This window comes from Rissa tridactyla, chromosome 5 (genome assembly GCF_028500815.1).
Source record: "Rissa tridactyla isolate bRisTri1 chromosome 5, bRisTri1.patW.cur.20221130, whole genome shotgun sequence".
Classification (NCBI taxonomy): domain Eukaryota; kingdom Metazoa; phylum Chordata; class Aves; order Charadriiformes; family Laridae; genus Rissa; species Rissa tridactyla.
In genome coordinates, this window is record NC_071470.1 from 48624476 (window position 1) to 48642835 (window position 18360).

Genomic DNA, 18360 nt, shown 5'->3' on the forward strand with positions numbered 1-18360 from the left:
GCGGAAGCTGGGCAGAGACCAAGGTGTGGAGCTTCAGCTGGTGGGGATGGGACCTGGCTGTAGGCTCTGAAGAGTGAGTGCTCCTCTGCCACGTTGTCCCAGCGGGAGGTTTAGAGACTCAGGTAAGCTCAAACACCTGTTTTTAACACACAGGAAGAGAAAAATCAGGGAAATGGGGTTACGGGAAAGGGCAAAGAGACATCCAGCATAAGATGATGGAAAGTAAGAGGCAGTATTAAAACTGAATAGCAGACGGGAAAAGGCTAGGGGGCAATTGGAAGGCTTTTAGTGCGGTTAGATCGCCTCTGGCCAGGGCTGGTGTGGGGTCCGGGCAGAGCCGCTGCTGTCTGTCTGCAGTCTGCCCGGGAGACACATTAACGTGGCGGAGATCAGCACTCCAAGGGGAGGAAACGCCAGACCTAAGTTACACAAGTAACCTTAATTTTGCCCTTGTGTATGCATTTTATGATAGCAACACTATCAAATACCGCTTTTTTTTTGTTCCAGAGGGCCTAAGCTTTTCTCGGTGCACAGGCTGGATGCTGCCAGCAGCCATCCCACGCACTTAATGAGCGGCAATTAAGTATTTTATTTTTTCCTTGTGTTTGACGAACAGCGTCCTATCTTCTGCATCGCATGCTAAAGGAACCCCGGCAGAGCTCTCGCGTTAACGGCCACAAGCCTGTAATAAATGCAAGCGGCTCCTGCCATTACCATTTTTTTTCTATCTGTAGGAGAACAGGGCCTGTATAACCATTATCCCGAATACCACGTCTGCTGGGAGGCGCTGGGGAGAAGACCGGGCCCTGCTGGGGACAGGTACACCCTGCCCTCGGCAACCACGGGCGCAGCAATGGCCGCCGGGTGACCCACACCTTCCGCGCCCCTTTCTTAAACCACCAAGGGCTTTAACGGACGCGAAGCGGCACAAGCCCAGACGGCCGTCGGGAGGCGGCGGCGCGGCCCGTCCCGCCGCCGCCACGCCGGCCCGTTGCCATGGCAGCGCCAACGCCCGCCCCTCCCCGCCGGCGGGGCGGGGGCACGCGCACGTGCGCGCGGGCAAGGGCCTCGCGCCCCTCCCTGCGCCCCTGCACGTCACGGTCCCCAGGGCCGAGCGGCCCCGCCCCGTCCCGCGAGGCCGGGGACAAGGGGGCGGGGCCCCGCCGGCTGCGGCTGCGCGCGGGGTCGGCGCGAGTGGGGGCCCCGCCCCCCTGTCCCGGGCTGAACCATGCTGCCGCCGCCGCGCTACCTGTGGGGGCTCCACCTTGCCCTCCGCTTGCGTCATCGCCCCGCGCCGGCACGGGGAAGGGGGGGCGGGGCCTGTTGCTGGGGTTACGGCTGTCATCCGCGCGCGCCGCCGCCGCGCTCGCTCGCTCTCTCTCTCGCGCCCGCCCGCCTGCCCGCCCTCCCCGCCCCCCCTCCCCTCCCGGCGCCGCAGGAAACGAGCGGATCCCGGGGCGCCGCTCCCGCCGCCTCCCCCACCTCACCCCGGCCCGGCCCCGCCGCTCCCACATGCCGGAGAGCGGAGCAGCCGCGGCGCCGAGCCCCGCCGCCCGGCTGCCCCGCGCCGCCCGGCTGGGGCCCTAGCGGTTCCCCCTCCCCCCTCCCCGCCGCTGGAGCCGGGGCCCGGGGCGCCCGCAGTGCATGAGAGGGAGTGCGGGGCGGGGGCCGCGGCCCGAGCTACTCGCCTCCTCCCGGCCGGCGGCGGCGAGGGGGGCAGCGAGGGGTGGCGGCTCCATGTGAGAGGAGGCGGCGGCGCACCTGAGCCGCCGGGACAGACACAGCCGGCGGGGGAGCGGGCCCGGCGCCCGGCCCCGAGGACCCACCTGCCCGCAGCCCGCCCCGGGGGGGGCTGGACCCGCCTGCCCCCTTGAAGCCGCCCGGCCCCCGGCGGCAGCCCCGGGGCAGGGGGCGGCGGGCCCCCTCCCGCCGGCGGAGGGGGGCTCCGCCTCGCCGCCGGCATCGCCCTGCCGGCGGGAAGGCGTGCACGCCGCGAGCGGAGGGAGAGCCCAGCGGAGCCCGTCCCGGAAAGTGAGTGTGAGCGGGAGGAGCCGCCGGGTGGAGGGAAGGGGGGCCGGTACCCCGGCGGGGGGGGCGCCGGGGGAGGGGGGCCGGGGCCGCCGGTGTAGCACGCTGGGGCGGGGGGCGCGGCGGCGCCGCCGCCGCTTCCCATGCGGCTCACGTTGTCGGCCGCGCACGGTCTGCTGCCCCCGCCCGCCGCAGGCTGAGGAGACCGGGGCGGGGGGGGACGGGGAGAGCTCCCCTGCCGCCGCGGCCCCCGGGAAGGGCTGAGGTCTCCGCCGCTAACTTGTGCCGCCCCCTTTGTACCCGCCGCGGCGCGGGCCGGCAGCGCCGGCCCCTGCGAACAAAGGCGGCGGGCGGTTGGAGGGGCCCGGGGACCCCCCTACGTCTTCCCCGCCCGCCCGAGCCCAGCGGAACCGCCGCGGCGGAAAGTTGTGCAAGGCTGGGAGCGGAGCGTACGGCCGCCCTGCTGCTGTAAGCCGTGGGGTTTCCAAACACACACACACCACCCCCCTTCCCCAGTGTTTTGGGGGTTTTTGAATTCTTTAAAGGGTTGAGTGGCTCCTCATAGACCCCGTGGCTGCCTCCTGCCTCCTCATTTACATAACACTTGGGTGGAAAATGCTGCTGTTATGGTCGCGGGAAAACGTTATTAAGGAGTTGCTTTTTCACGTAAAGCTTTTTTTTTTTTTTTTTTTTAAATGAAGCTTAAAAGCCAGAAGTAGTGTTGGCTCTTCCTGTTTATCGGAGAAGTGGCTTCTTCACGAAGCGCGAGCAAGTGCCCCATCCCTCGCTCCAGACCGTGCTCTGAGGCTGGGCAGCGATGGGTCTCGTTTGGGAATGGAACTCTTGTTTGTTTGCTTGCTTGGGGTTTGTTTTCCTTTGCTTTTTAGCATTTCTGCAGGGCACGGAATTTCCTTCTGAGCAAAAGCTACAGCAAAACTTAGATTGTTTTGGATGTCTTAACTTGCTCTTAAGTGAAGAGAACACCACCACAGTAGTCAGTTGGGGACGGAACTTTTATATTGTCAGTGTTAAATTGTACTATTCAGGAGTTAAAATTTATGCAACACTTAGCTTCATATGAAGAGGATGTACTAAAAAGTGAAGAGAGCAGGTTGAATGTCGTTTATTTGATGAGACAGTATTCAGACATAGATCCAGAAATTGTTAACTCAGTGCGAAAACTGTGAGTCAAGTCTCAGCGCTGCTTCCTCTCCACGTCTCTCTGGATGGAGTCTAGAAAGACTTTGAAGGAAAAAGTTGTAGGATTTGTCTGGTTCTTCATTAAAAGAAGAATAAACAGCTTGTGAATATCCTCTGGGTTAGTTGCTAGAGTCCTGCTTTTCTGTGTTTTCTTTACCAGATGGGATTGGAAGTAGAGAAAAATAAAATATCGCAGAAATGTATAGCGACTGAAGGTCTAAAATACGTGCATATGAACACAAAGCCATATTCCAGAATTCCAGCAATGTGTGCTCGCTCTGTGCTTTAGTTTGTTTGTGCTACGCATTTGAGAGTAGGTACAGTCTGTTTCCCAACTGTGTACTTGTCTGTTCCACTGAGAAAGAGACAGCCTCTGAAAACTCAGGGGAAAACCTAGACATCAGTGGGAAGTTCAAAGGTAGATGGGGCACCTGACACTTTGCAGTTTCTTTTTGAGATGAAGTATGCTGACAGGTAAGAAGACTCTTTTTTTAGACCAAAATATCTCTGTATCTTAAGCTTCCTGTCATCGCTGCTGTTTCAAAAAGGGGGGTAAAAGAAGTTGAACTCTTCATTCAGTTCACTTTTTGCTTTTCTTGGCCCTGGAACTAGGAGGTCGGGAAAGGAAGTTGTGTTCTCTTCAGGCCATAATGTTAAGGAGGTGGTAGATCCTATGCTGTATTCAATATCTAGAGGAGCTAAAAGGCACTATATCCTTTTTTCAATATGGTGATTACACTTGTTTTTATGTCACTTTCTGGTTCCAAACTTAAATCTGCGCTTTCCCACTCCATCATCATCTGGTTGTTAATGGCAGCCTGGTTCTGTCTCTTGATGGCACCTATGTCATCTTGTTGGTGTTCCAGGTTCAGAAATATCTCAAGAAGATACATCACTTTGTTTTTTAAATTATTTTTGTCAAGGTTTAAGTTTTTCCTCCTATTGCAGCTTAGATCTAATCAATGCAGGTCCTTTGGTCAAGATGAATAATTTACTATTACAGCAGTGTCTGTTTGGAAACAAAAATGTTTATCTGAATTTCATTTGCATTAACTGTTAGAGAAGCTTTTATAACAATCAGCTTTTTAGTTTAGGGAAAGAAATAATTTTTATCTTTAGACTCTTAGACTGACAAATTACCTTTACTTCCCCCCATTACGTACTCACGCGGTACTTTGCAAAAATTTTGTTAATTACTTCAATGGAATTTGTTGTCTCTGAATCAGTAGAAGAAAGGAATGGTGTGTGATGATTTAGGCCTGGCAATGTTGTTAAACAGAGAGGAATGCTATTCTTCTGTCTCTTTAAAGTAAACTAAGTTAGTTAAATATCTTTTGGTCAGCATGTTTTAAATTCAGGCTGTATTTAACAAACATGTTTAATCTTCTGGATCTTTTTCTGAAGAACACATGCTTGTTAACTCACTATATGCACATTACATTTGAAATAAAAGATAAAGACCCTATATGCAGAGCTACTTCAGCCTTCTCTTATCTGGGCTATGTACGTCAGGTAATTCTTGAAAGTGATGATGAGGATTACATGTAATAGCTCTTGAAAATGCTCTTCCTGACAGAAAGCATTGTGATTTAGTGAACTTGTGGAAACTGATGGATGGTTCTGTACTGATATGCTCTGTGTATTCACAGGATAGGCAAAATATGTTTACCAGGATCGCTTCTACGGACATAAGGATAGTCTCTTGCCACAGCAAAGGCTGCAAAGACTTCACATATATTTCTGATGAAGACCTAGAACTATGTAAGTGTAGAAGTTAACTTATTGTTAACAAACTTCTTGGTCTCGCTTTGTGGTGTTATGGTCGCTGGTTAGTACACAGGCTGTTCTAGCTTAAATTAAAGGTCAGTTTAGCCTGGTATCTTAGTCACCAGTGGTCACCAGTGGATGTCTGTGAAAGACTGTAGGCAGCACTATGTGCTTACAAGTCCCTGTCCCAGAACACCCTTCCTGTCACTATCAGTGTGTGCTTTAGGGCTGTGTTGTTTCTGTGCATTGGTAACCCTTCCTCTTGGGTGAATGTGTTTGGTGGCTTTGAAGGAAGAGTGGGCAATTCACTGCTAAGTGACTTGTTTTGAATATATAAGTTGGCGCCGGATACCTTCTAAGTCCTGTGTGAGGAGAGAGAAAGAATACTTGATCCCTGTCCACTCCTCACCTGTCACAGTTTCGTGTTCAATAGAAAATGAAATATGGTTCTACAGCTTTTACTTCATGTAGGTTATGGGTGAAATAATGAAGTAATCATTTTTTAGCTCCGTTCTCTGATCAGCTGGAATCAGTAAATGAACATAGCGGCTTGATTAGGCACTTACTTAAAGTACATGTTTGCTTTGCTCCTTTGAGAACTTTGCATATGCAAGACATTTTTTGGCTGTAATGAATGCTAGAGGCATTGCATCTCACTTATGAGGGAAAATTTCTTGGGCAGGGGAAGGGAATGGAAGGAATTCTTTTGTTGCGATGTTGTGAATCCTGTCTAGTTCTTTCCACCGGCAATTCCGATCAGCCACTCCAGTTGTTCATCCTGTATCAATCTATACATTGGAGTTAAGCATTGTCTAATAGATCCTTGCCCTTTTTTTGTCAGTAATGTGGATATGATTTATGTCTGTAAGTACTTCTACTTGCAGACCATATATCTGAAGTTTATGCTTAAAGAAGTCTAATAACTGTTGGTGGGGTTTCTTGGTTTTTTTGTTTTGTTGTCTGTCCGTCATCTGTGTCCCGCCCGCCCCCCCCCCCCCCTTTACTTTGAAATAGTGGATTTCTTTTCAGAGCTTCATCAAAATAATTTAAATTTGGAAACATAATGTGTGTATGGTATATTATGATTTAGTTTGCAAGGTCAAGTACTTCAAAAGTAAGGATTGTCAGAATAAAAATGAACTGCTGCATTCAATCTTGTTCGTGCTCACCGTGACAAAGTCTACATTGTCAGCTCTTCAAGACTGTTCATCTTTGTAAAACAGTTAGGTCTTTATTATTCATTAGCTCTTTAATATTTTGTTTTTTCAATATTCTCTGAAACAACTGCACTTATTTTTACAAGGGCAAAACAATGTATTTTTTTCTGTAATGTTGTGTCTTAACATACGTGCAAACGTCTTTTCCGATGTGCTGGGGCAGTCGAATATGTTACCATTAGCTAAAGAATACAGCACCCACAGCTTGGCTGGTAAGAGGGGGTGCGTGAAATAGTCTTTATTGTACAAAACTAGCTTCCTTAGCTCAAATAAGCTTTGCCTGCATCTTGAGCTGAGATAGTTGGCTTTGTGCTGGAGGATGAGGAGTGTTGGTGCATGCTGTCTTGCCAGTACAATTCTGATGTGATGGTTTTAACGCGTGCACGCTCGTAAGTAGGTACAAGGGCAAGACTTGGTCTCAAACAGCTCTTTTTCCCTCTCCTAAATTCCTCCAACATGGTTAGTGGTGGCCATTGCAGTATGAACTAGTAAAACTTGTCTACTTTTGTGACCAGCCACATATAAGGCCTTAAAATGGAGAAGCGTGTGATGTTTTAATTGTATGCGCTGTTTTCGGTTTTGGCTGCAATTCAGAGTTGTACTAATATGATACATTTTGCAATGCTATTTACCTTGGATTGTATTTAAAAAAAAAAAAAAGGCAGTTTCTCTTTCATAGTCTCACAGAAGGTTGAGAATGCTGTTCAGATGTTGTAACCCTGTATTCAGGGTTATGATTTTGTTACGATACCGATTAACGTCTGGATGTGCCCTATATGTCATATGGACATGGGGTCATGTGTTACCTGAAATTGGGTGATCTGTGTTTCTGACTGGTCGCACAAGACCGCTTCCTAGCAGATACAGTATTAGGGAAACCTGCAGAAGGTAGTGGATGGCCAAGCTGGCTTAGGTGAATTTAGTTTGTCTTGTGACCTGAAATTGTGAGGTTGCTTGTAGCGGAGGGACAGCTCTGAGGTAGTTAAGGTTAAGTGATGCTTCCTGTTTAAAGACTATTTTAAGTTGTCAAAAATGTGAATGTTTTGGAGTGCTTTCTTTCTTGAAAACCTTTCAGTAATATGAATGGTGTGAGCTGCCTGTTGCTTCTCTGAAGAAGCTACGAGCTCTTCATTGTGGGCAGGCTGAGGTGAGGTGTACTCAGAAGGCAGGGCACACTGCTGAACCAACACTTCCTAAGCGCAAGATCTGTCTCCTTACCAAGGCAGGAGAGCTGCCCACAGGTGGAGCTGAGAGGTGTGGATGTGCTGTGGTGAGACCTGGCCTCGAGGACCTGGAGCTGTGGGGAAGGGCACATTGGGGGAGGAGGAGTTGCAATAGTTTCCTCTTAACTCTTCATAAACCTCAATCAATGAGTCTTGCCACTGCAGTATCCTGAGTCATAATCATTGATTCATTGTTTCCCTTCCCTAGTCCCCCTCTTTACGCACGTTCTCTCTTTGGAAATCAGAAACCTGAAGCGATTCTGGCGTAATCCTTATTCATGTTCCTATGTTCCCTTCTCCAGTTCCTCAGCCTTTTGGTCTGATGTCAAAGCTTGTCGTTCTCCCTCTTCAGCACTTTTTCCTTTAGAAATGTTGCTCTGGGTGGCTAGGAAGGTGGGAGGAGACCTTGACGTGGCACAGGTTACCAGAGACTTCCCCTGTGCATTCCCTTGCTGGGATTATCAAAGATTTTAAGGGTAGTGGTGGAGAGCTGGCTGAAAGCAGAGTGTTGGGAGGTCTTTTTGATGGAATGAAGTACTCACGCGGTCATGCAGAGTTAGGGTTACTCAGCTGTGGTTTTGTGTTGCTGTAGGTTGTGGCAATTGCTTTGAACTTCTGAAGGACAGGAACTGCAAACCCAGGGTGCGTGTTGTTGACAGTATCTACTAAACTCTGCCCACTTTGACTGGCATAATGTCCTTACCGCACACACTGGCACTGTGTTCTCGCAGATGCTGGTGAATACTTTTTGAGCATGCGTTTTTCAGGGTAAAGTATACCATGTTTTCCTTAAGGTGAAACATTATGTTTAGATCTGCTGTAGCATGCAGGATATGCACATAGGGAGTTTGCCATATTACAAACTGCACATGAAAGGATATTGTTCTCTTTGTGTAAAATCTGTGATGTGCTTTATGGGATAGAATGTGTGTCTTTATATATCTGCAGGAATGAAAATAGTCACAGTGTTTTCAGAAGCAAACAGGCTACTTCAGGACAAGCTACTTGTCTTACCAAATGACTGACAAGCCCAAAACACCACAAGGCAAAGCCAATGGGGAAGAAAAGGTTTCAAGCCTTTTCCCAACTTCCCTTTTTTCGGAGGGTAAGATGCTCAGCGTGTTCCCTGGCGAGTGCAAGCCTTTCAGCATTGTGGCATAGTTCATGCTTGAGAAGTCCCTCACTAGCTATTGCAGTAGCTGCGAAATGTAGCATTTCTTCGCTAGATGCAACAATAGTGGGTAGGTGCTTTTGTTGACTTCTCCATTGCCCAATAATGCTGGGTTTTAAAAGAATATTTTCTTTAGTGTTCAAGACCATAACCACTTAATAATGATAACCAAAACTACAACTTTGGATTCAGGCCTTTTTGAAGAAATGTTACTCATCTTTTGTGGCAAGCGTCATCCCACGTAGCTTGGCATGGTTTTGGATCTGTTGAAGACAGGGCGTCTACACCTTTGCTTTACCAAATGCAGCTGGTAAACTTTACCAAATAAAGTTAGTAAACTTTACCAAACTTCATTAAGTAGTGTTACTTGTGGCCCTGAGCTCGGGTCAGGTGGGCAGAAAACCTGCAGTTTGCTAGAAGTGCTGACTTCTCTTGCTGTTTATATCTTGTCTTTTTGTTTTAATTCATGCGATGATGCTCAAGGCAAGAGATCTTCCAGCACAATAGAAAAGGGCCCCGAAACTGCGATCCTGGAGATACCCTGGTCTAAGTTACTTGTAAGATTTGTTTCTGAGTTCTGCTGTGGCAGTTTTGTCTGTTGTTGCCAGAGCTGATGAATATGTCTTCTGATCTGTGGCATTTCTGTGAGTGGGTGGATCACTACAATGACAGGTAACTCTTTTTTTTCTTTTCTGCCGAGTACAATAGTGACAGTTTTTATGGATCTTAAGGGCATCTTCAGCATCCTTTAAATCATGCTAAGGTAAAGCTGCTGTGGTTTTTTGGGGGTGGGTTGTTGGGGTTTTTTTTGGCTAGGAAAGTTTTGACGCTGTTTCTTTCTCCACTTACCTAGATAGCAGGCCCTGTTGAATATTCCAGCAAGATGGAATTTGAAATAATCAGTTTGTTTGGGGCACCGTGTTTGGGAATTGCTTTTCTCCTAACTTGCTACTTGATGCAAGAGTCCTGGGGGAGGAAGGCAATGATTCAACCTGCTGTGCTTCCCCCCACCCTGGACTGCCCACCTAGTGCATGTTTAAACTTCTCTGTGTGGCCAAGATGGGGGCAGGCACGCACCCTTGTGACAAGCCTCTGGTGGAAGGGGGCAGCTGTACCCCTCCACTTTCATGTCATGTTAGTTGCATTGTCTGTGGTAGCTGGTGGATTCCGAGTGTGCTGTCTCTGGTCCGGTTAAGAGCTAGACTTAGTCGCTGCTTGGCTCCCAGCTTACTGGACTTCGTCTTGCCCTGGACTTGCTCTGCGCTACCAGCTGTGCGGCACGCCGTCTTCAACAACTGCTGTGTGTTCATGAAACATGGCAAGAGTAGCATGCAGCCATCTGGTAGCCCATTGGTAACACAGTAGTAATGCTAACTGTTCAGACATTATGTGTCTTCAGGGAAGTGATAATATGCGTGAAGTAGGTCCTACTAAGAATAACTTATGTGGGCTTTCATCTCAGGTGGGCTCTAAATAGACTTTCCATTTTTCAAACCTGTAATATAGACGTGTGCTTCTGTTAACAACCCTGATTATCTCCATAATGGCACTTTCTTAGCTTTTCTAAACGTTTAACTTAATTTTGAAAGTTTTACATACCAGAGAATGCACTAAAACTGGGGTGGTTCATAAACATGGCTTGCTGTAGCAAAACAATTTTGGCATTCACGGTTACACTTGATTTGTTTCCAGGACGTACTGTTTCTTCATTTCAGGTTTTGTGTTGTATTCCCAGCTTTATAGCTTATTGCCATGGTAAATCTTGCAAATTGTTTTGTTGTTATTTGTCCTTTGAATTCTGTTATGCTTGACGGTTTTGAAATCAAGTAATTCCTGATATGCAACAGAAAAGAAGTGGGCTGATACTGAAATAACCGAGGGTCAAACTTCAGCTTGGCCGTTCCTGATGTTTGGCTGTGCCTGGTGGGAGCCCTAGATAACACTCAGTATGACTCAGGAGCCCAGGCCAGATTTTTTGTTTCAAGGGTAGGGGTGGGTGGTGTCCCATGTCGTGGGGTGGATATGTGATGTGGCTGTCTAGTTAGGGGAGCTACATGCTGCGGTTGCTGGCTGCCGATGTAGGAGGTATGTACAGTCATCCCGCTCAGCTTGCGTGTTGTTTATACGGGCTGTGGGAACCTTTCGAAAGGGTGCTGGGAATGACTGGAAAAACAAAAGCTTGTTTGGTGGCACAAAAGAAATGTTAACGTTTTGGTCCTTCTCATTCCTATTGTTTGTTTACACTGCAGCGTGGTGGGAACAAAATTGATTGTGTAGGTTAGGCACAACCTAGCAAAGATCAAAAAAGAGAAACTTAAAATTGAAACAATTTAGCCTTCCTTCATGAAATCTTTTCGAACTTTGCAAAGATTGAGGGTTCCTGAGACGTTATATTCACTTGTCCTTTATGGAGTTATCATTTTATATTGCATTTGACCTGCTTAATTACTGCTGAAAGGGATGGTTCCAAACAGCTTCTCCCATCCCCAACCTCTTCCTGTGCTAGGTATTGGTTTAATCTGACTTTTTGGTAATTACTTTTACGTTGTTGGTTTTCCACCATTTTAGTTCCCTGAATTTAAGGGAGAAGGGAAGTAAAAATCAAATTGAGTTGGCTCAGTGTGACATGGGATGTGCATTAGAGCTGGCGCAAGGGATGCATAGCTGGTAGTGAATCCTTTGGGCACTGGATAGCCATTAGATCAGCTTAACTGTACCCTGAAACCTTGTGTTTGTGGTTTGATGATCTGAAGTCGGTGTGGAGTATGTGCTGCAGCCAAAAAGGCTGGTCTTGCTCCCTCCCACCCCTTTTTGGCTTTTGTCGTAGTACTGTCCACTTCTCAAATCCAGCTGGTTGTGAACCAACATGAGTGCTAGTGCGGCCTGACTTGGCCTCTTTTAACAGCAAGACAAATTTAAGTAATCTAAAAGTTATTATAATCTGTATATTAAACTATATGCATGACAAAAACCACTTTCAGCTACTACTGCCAACTCAACCTACAAAACTGAGCATGCACTTGATCTTCAAAGGTTTTTCCCTGGAGTTCTCTTCATATCACAGTCATAGCTGTGCCAATCTGGACAAACTAATCCTTTTATTTGGTAGAGCTACATTTAACGCAGTGATCAAAGCTACAGTGTGCAGAAATATTAGTATTCAAATCTGTAAAACACAAGGGAAACAAATTGTTCAATGAGCAGCAGAGCTAGCAAAGCCTGGTTTCCCATGGATTTGTATCCTCTGTCTGCTGCTGTATCCCACCACTGCAGTAACGGAGTCCTCATTACTGTCCTGTTATCTTCTGTGACCTCCGTTATACGTTCAGACCCTGTAGCCTGACTACTATGCTACTCCCTGTATAACCTACCAAGCTTTTTTTAGTTTGCTAGCTGGGCTAAAGGCAGCATGTGCTGTGACTATTGCAGAGCGGTGTGTGTGCTTGCTGGCTGCTGCCAAAGAGGGGAAAAAACCAAACATATTCAATAATTCTACTGATTGCGGAGCTGAGAGTTTAACTTTTGTGCTATTTTCTCTGCCTATTAGTTGCCATCTTCAGAAAAGAATTACAATTTCATTGTAAGACATGTGTCTTTTGTCTTTCTTTTCAGAATCACTTTTTGGAAAGGTGTGTAGTACCACTGAAAAGTTTCATGTATAAAACTTCTAGTAGTTCACTGTTCTTAAAGATCAGTCTTAATTGTTGTTACAGCTTATTATGCTATTTAATAAAACATGTAATCCTTTCTAAAAGTGTATTAGGTTTGCAGTTTAAGTGTGGGGTTTTTTAAACCAAGTTTGGGGATTTAAGCAATTGTATGAAATCTATTGTCTCATATTAATCATTAATTTCATAGTAATGTCTTATGTTATTCATGATGTTTTAACCCCATAGTGATGTTTTACCCCCATAGTTTAGTTGAATGTATTCTTGCTGTTATAAAACTCTAGTTGAACTCAAAGTTCTTGGTTTCTTTCTATACTTTTCCCTGTATATTATTCTGCATCTCTCAGTTACAGTTAACATACCTGACTTTTCTGATGCTTTTTGGCATCCCCTTTAAGGTGACTGTCATCAACTTTTACTTTTTTTGAAACTGTTTTAGTTTAATTAGCACTTCAAACCATTCTTTACATTGTGTGCCTACTTGGACTGCTGTATTCAGTTTGTAATGTACCAGTTGTAATATTCTCCAAAACATTTTATATACATCCTAACATTATATTTTTTTTAACTGAATATCATTCTTCAGTGGACTGTCTGGAGTGAACATCTCTATTTCTGAATTCGCTGTTAAAATCCAGAAAGTTGGCAAGTAGAATATTCACCTTCATATGCAATACCTCGTTGACTGTTCTTGTCTGTCATATATTTCCCGTTTTATCTAGCTTGGTTAGACTGAAGCTGTTACAGTTCCTTCTCTTGTCTTAACCTTAATAATTTTAATTTGAGTGAGTTTTGCCACTTTTTGCTTTACAGACCATTAGAGAACATGTGAAGTTGTTCTAATACAGAACCCTGGCCTGCTGCTCTTAACTCTTTTCTGCAACTTAACAGACCACTTACTGCTTTTTCTTTTGAAGCTTTGTTGCTGGTGTCTAAATGCAAATAATGTTTCCCCTAACACCAAAATTAATTTTACTTAATGGCCTCTTGAGACTTTGGGGGAAGCTTTTTGAAAGTCAGTTTTTCAGCAATTTCTCCTTACTTCACTGTTGTTGTTATAAAGTTCTACTAGCTGAAAAAAGCATCGTTTCCTTTCCAGAAACCCCGCTGTGCATATTCTCCGATATCAACTTGCGTATGTTTTACAATAGTATTCTCTAAACAATTGTGTCAGCTAGTTTGCTGATGCATGAAAGGCTTGTTTGTTTGTAACACGCTAAATCATATTTACGGGCTCTTTTAAATGTAGGTAAGTACTGTGTTTTCTCGCATTTTAGTATATTTTTAGTAGGAGGTTAATGTAATTTTTTAATATCTATAAATTTATTTTTTTTCCTCTTGCTTTTCTGATATAACCCAGTTCTGATTTCTGCTCATAAAATGAGAAAATGCAAGAGTACTAGATTTTTCTTCAAATGAGGTGTTAATGGTTTAGGTTTGTTAACTCTGTTCCACTCCCCCAAATTGTGCAGTGGAGTGCTGGCAGCTGGGAACCACCTGTGCTCAGGTAGTCTTTCATAGTAGTCTTTGAATTTAGGATCTAGGAGGTCTTGAATTCAGATGACAGAAACACTGCGAGATGTACAGTGAAGAGGGAACAAACGGGCGTATAGAGGTCTTCCTAATTAGTAAACAGTCTGACGCCTGTGACATGTTCTTACATCTATTTTTTTGTATCCCTTTTCAGGAAGGAAAACAACCTGCAAACCCAACCCAGAGTGAGTCATTTAGCTTTTCTGAGGAGAAAAAATGGCAGCTGGAACTGTTTGGTAGTAAACTATTCTGTTGCCCACTAAGAGCTTACACAGACACAGTGTGTAGGAGGCAAAGCTATGAAACTGCTGTAGATGTTTTGGTGCAGAATAATGAGTAATGTTATTTCAGTAGAGATGTAATAACTTTTTAGCTAATATTTTGAATGAAAGGTCAAGCTCATGAAAACATTTGAATTTAATGTATTTTATCAAGCTGGCAGTTTTGGGAGGGGGATCCAAACATTAAAATACTTTTTCTGTATTTTAATTGGAATGTTCTACTTTAAAATGTGTTTACTAAATAATTTTTAAACATGATTGCCACACTGGATTATACTGGTGTTCTTCCTAGCCTAGTATCCTGTGTATGATAGCGTCCATAGAAGAAAAAATCGTGTACAGGAACCCAGAAGTTCCCTAATTCTTCACATGACACATCTCAAAAACATCTGTAAGTGGATGCATGGGGAACATTGAGAACAAGATAAGCTTCTTTTCATGCTTGGTCTCCAGCTACTTTCAGCTCATGGAATCTCTGAGCCAGAGATTGTTTCTGTTTATGCAGAAACTCTTGAATGATTTCTCGTCTGTGAACTTGCCTGATTTCTCCTTGAACCCATGTAAATTTTTCATCTCTGTTGCATCCTTTTGCAAGAAATTCCACAGGTCTGCTAGCCTGAAGAGTCACGTGTGTTTTGAAGGTGGCTCCTACTAGCTGCTTTAGCTGCTGTCTAGTGTTTTTGTTGAAGGGGCAATGAACAGTCAGTTGCTATCTCTTGCTTTTCATGTTACTTGCCTGTGGCATAGTCCCTTGAAATTGGGCTCTTTGGTCTGAAAGAGACCATTTTTCACATGCCAGTTCTTCTATAGTTAAGTAATTTTTGATGAAATGGTGCACATCTGAAGAAGACAGTTAATTCTTCACTGACTGCTTGGGGTTTTGTATTTGTGGTTTTTTGTTGTTTTGTTTGGTTTGTTTTTTTTTTTTCCATTGAAAAGGAGAGGTGCTATTTGGGCAACAGTGCTTACTAGTATATCAGGATTGAAGCAATTCTACAAATAGCAACTGCAACTGAAGTTTAGGCTATAGGGGAGATGTTTACTAAATAACTGCTTGACCCTGTGGAAATGACAGGTACTAAAGTAAGGATGAGGAATTCTCTGTGTCTCCAGGAAATGGCAATTCCTGTATAGCTGTTCCTGTGGCCATATTTTAACATGGTTAGAACATCAGCTTAGCAACTCTTAAGTTTCCGTCTCTTGGTGATACGGATCATAAAAAATAATCATAAAGAAACACTGGGATCTTTCTAAAATGGTAAATAGCAAGTTTCCCATGTTAGTATTACAACTGTTGCAATCCAGGCAAAGCAAACAAAAATTTAGCTCTTGTAATTGAAGTTGTCTTTTGGTCTGCTTTGATAGTGCATTGTCAGCTTCCATTTTTTAACTTCCATCATATATATGAGTACTTTTGTTAAGAAAAGTAAGTTTAGTGCTTACTGGTTTTCTGTAAGCCTCTATTTAATGGGTGGTTTGTAGAACATAAATGTGTAAGAAATAGATTCTGCAAGCTACATCTTGGGGTCTTACTAAAGGTGTTAATGGCGTTTAACTTAAAATGTTTCTTTAAAAGCTGATTTTATATAACAAACATTGGTTTTGGTGGTGGTTTTGGTTTGGTTTTTTTTGTCAAATTAGTCACTGTCATGAAGACACTTGTGATGCATTTTAACTCTGTGGTTAATTTTCTGTTGCCCCTACCTATGGGCTGTCATATCAGCTCTTGTGGAGTACTGTTGAAGATAGATAAATGAAATCCAGGTCTGATCCTGTAGTCGTTGAGGTATACACTTATATTTGGCCATAAGAATACCCGTAGAAAGCTAAGCGTCTGCATAAATGTTTGCTGCATCAGCAGCTACAAATATAAATTGGCAGACTTATTAGTGACATACTTTTGTTGCCTCAGAACAAAACTCATTGTGAGTTTTTCATTGATAACACAATCTGAAAAGTACCAGGAACTTTTCATTAGTCTAAGCTTGGATTTAATTATTTGGAAGAGCAAGACGCTAATCTCTGAAGAGTAGGATTTTTCAAGTACACTTAAGTCATTTAGGAACGTAAATTCCATTGACTGTATTGTAAGGGGAGTAGAATTAACCTGAAGCAGAGGATTAATTTTGGAAGTTAAGCAAACTGAAAAGTGCAGTTGATCACAAAAATCAGGTGGCATGTTGTGTTACGGAGGTCTCATTCTTGTATGAATCTTCTTAAGCCTAAATGAACATCAATTATTAAAAGACTTGGTCAGGTATGGGCAGGGAGAATTAGCAAAATGTGAATTCAGAACTTAATTAGGAAAGCATTACATTTAAACTTATTTTTAATCACCGTTTAGTAGTCATGTTTATTCACTCTCAAGGAGAATATAGGAAAAGCATTGTGTAACTATCTTTTTAGAATCAGTGTCTTTGCAATAGATTTTGTCCTGCTGTTTTCTTTGCCGGCACATGTCAGTGCTGCAATAGTAGGCAAAAGAATCCAAAGTCCAAGAAAACCTTTAAGTGAAAACCTTAGGAGATGGTTGAAACTTTACAATTAAGTAAAATTACCTGTCTGTTTTTGTCATGAAATGTGATGGTAGTTTGTTTGCTTCTTTGACTCATTGATTAACTAGTTGTTTGACAGTAGCTAGGAAAACTGCAAAACTTGTTGTATGACTCTTGTTTCAGCTATCAGTTGTCTTTCAGTGCCTTATCAGGCTGCTTGACAACTGCTTAATTGAAAAGTTTCACATGCTATTGAGGTGTTATTGTTAGAATAAGCACTTAGTTCTAGAAGGAGGATATAATCTCATGGCTTGATAGTGAGAGTCACAGCATAGGGGGAGGGATGCTATCACTGTCCTAGATAGCAGATTTGTTTATTTTATAAATAATTTTTTTTTTCTGAATAGCAGAGGACAGAACTGTGACTAACTGTAAATATCTCTGAGTGGGGACAAGTACTTTACCATTGTTCTGTTACAAGAACTTTCGCTGACAATTCAAATGCTACATTCAGTGTAACAAATGGGAATCTTATCCCTGAGAAATTGCAGTAATAAGGATGAAACTTGCTTGTTTATTTTTGCTTGGGTAGTTGTGCATATAAAAAAACCCCAGTAGTTAGCATTATGCTTCACAAAAAGAAGCAGATAAGAAATGGTAGCAGAAAACTATTTCAGATTATTTCACACTGGCCTGCCACTAGGACAAAGGGTATTGCACTGTTAAATATGAGTAGTAGAGTGCATATGCATACTTTTTTCCCTTTAGATCTTGTTTGCTTTATTGTCTGTGTTAATGTGTTATTCAGCTACAATACTTGTATGTTACTGCTGGTAAAAATGTCTTTCACAGATTCTAAATATAGTGATTTAGAGAAACTGTATCTGCCCAGCTTTTGTGACTAGATGGGAAGATGCTTTTTTTTTCCTTTTTTTTTTTTTTGGCTCAGTCTCTAGTCACAGAATAATGGATCTGACTTGTTAACGAAGCAATTTTAGAAATTGGGAGTAAGGGAGGAGAATTAGTTTTAATTTTTTTAAGGATTGCTGATACTGTTCAGCTAAAGTTATTAGGGCAAAAATACAGTCTTGCTTGGAGGAAGTTTGTGGCCATAGTCATGTTAGAACTGATTATCAAGAATAGTTACAAAACACCCCACGCAACACCAGTGAGCACTGGGGAAATAAGTTCAAACTGCTTCAGTTTAATTGAAAGCAATGGACACAAGTACTTACAGCATTTTTGATCTTTGCTCATTACAGCTCTTCTCATTTCTTCTGTTTGTCGAATCTAAATGAATCTTTGGATCCAAACTGAGTGCATCCATTGAGTGATTTTGTTGTTCTTATACAGAATTATGGTGCTCTGTTTATTGTAGGTTGTCAGTGTTGCATAGGAAGCTCTGCATGAGTCATTAAAATGATAAATTTGAGCTTTTGGCAGCGGGGATACCTTCACTAAGAACCCTAAACTTTTCTGTTGATGAATAGGCATGAAAGTTTGCATTGCACTTACTGTCTTTTTAAAAGTCAGTGCTAAGGGTTTTTATTATCAGTCCAAGGAAGTGGAGAAGTTAACAGATTTTAGAACTTTTGAGTTGGTGATTTTTAGGAAGGCATAGTTAAATGCATTCTATGAGGTTTCTGATGTTTCATAGACTAACAAAAGGTTGCTTTATTAGTAGCTTTAATGAACAAATCGCTTTATTGGCTTAGACATACTGGTTGCTTTGTCGGTCCAAACAGCTATGGGTTCTTGTTTCAATTCACCATTGTGC

General features: G+C 43.7%; 1 protein-coding gene across 6 annotated transcripts in view; it reads left to right on the forward strand.

The window, feature by feature from the left end:
- Positions 1-1503: 1503 nt before the first annotated feature.
- FBXW7 (F-box and WD repeat domain containing 7) overlaps positions 1504-18360 on the forward strand; it is a 183090-nt gene continuing 166233 nt past the window's right edge. For 4 of the 6 annotated variants that reach the window (XM_054202204.1, XM_054202202.1, XM_054202205.1 and 1 more), the window contains exon 1: positions 1504-2031. The gene's annotated coding sequence lies outside the window, so the exon portion shown is untranslated. Of the gene's footprint in view, positions 2032-4877; positions 4990-18360 lie in introns of all 6 variants that reach the window. The other 2 variants (XM_054202199.1, XM_054202198.1) reach the window with 2 other exon arrangements.